The sequence below is a fragment of the Echinops telfairi genome, unplaced genomic scaffold, assembly GCF_000313985.2.
Source record: "Echinops telfairi isolate 266 unplaced genomic scaffold, ASM31398v2 ScPeMD7_18;HRSCAF=68, whole genome shotgun sequence".
In the NCBI taxonomy this organism is placed as follows: Eukaryota; Metazoa; Chordata; class Mammalia; order Afrosoricida; family Tenrecidae; genus Echinops; species Echinops telfairi.
The window spans coordinates 78,326,789-78,327,708 of NW_022103915.1; positions in this window are offsets into that span (position 1 = coordinate 78,326,789).

Genomic DNA, 920 nt, shown 5'->3' on the forward strand with positions numbered 1-920 from the left:
AAATTAAGTTTGCTGTTTTGCTTCTCTGTGCCATATATGTTTCCAGCTTTGGAAATCATCAAATGTACACTTAACTTAAAAACATCATATTATTAGTAAGTTCATATTTTTGTTTCCTTTTTTCACTTAATATTTTTGGATAGATGAACAATACAATTTCTATGTTGTAATTTGAAGTCCTTTCAAGTTTGAACAGCCACTAATGATCCAAATTTTCATGCTTCAAGAAATTCTTGGGGAAAACATATTTATATCTTGAGAATTTGAGCTCCATCTTAAAAATGTGAGCATTTTCAAGTGACTTTTTTTAAATTTAAGTCTAAAATAGGATCAAAAGATGAGTGTGGGAAACTAGAGTAGTATATATGAAAATATAATGGTGGGATATAAATCACACAATATTAGAGTTTGTTGCAAAAACCAAAGTCTTAGAGTCAAAGGTATAAACATTTTGGCAGGTGAAAGAAAGAGTGAATTTTGAAAGTGTTTATTAAAAAAATGTTTCAATGTTCTAATTTAAATGTACATTTCAAACTATGATTTTTTTGTGCTAAGAATAGACTTGTGATTGTTTTTGCATAATTCTGTCTTTCTATTCTTATTGACATCTCTCCATGCAGACAGAACAAAATGGTAAACCAATTTAATTCCTCAGAAAAATGAAAATGTTACACTTTGAACACATATGATGCTTTTACAAACAGAGATGGGTAGATTCTTTTTTGTTTGTTTGTTTTAATAACAAATTTCTGTCTTTCAATCGTGATTTGCTATTTCTCACATTTTGGAATTAGAGATTATTGAATTTATGGATAACTTATTTTAGACCAAATATTTGGAGTTTGAATATGTTGTTGCTGCTGGATGATTTCCAGGCAGTTCTGATCCATTGCAACCCTCTCCACAGCACAATGACACAC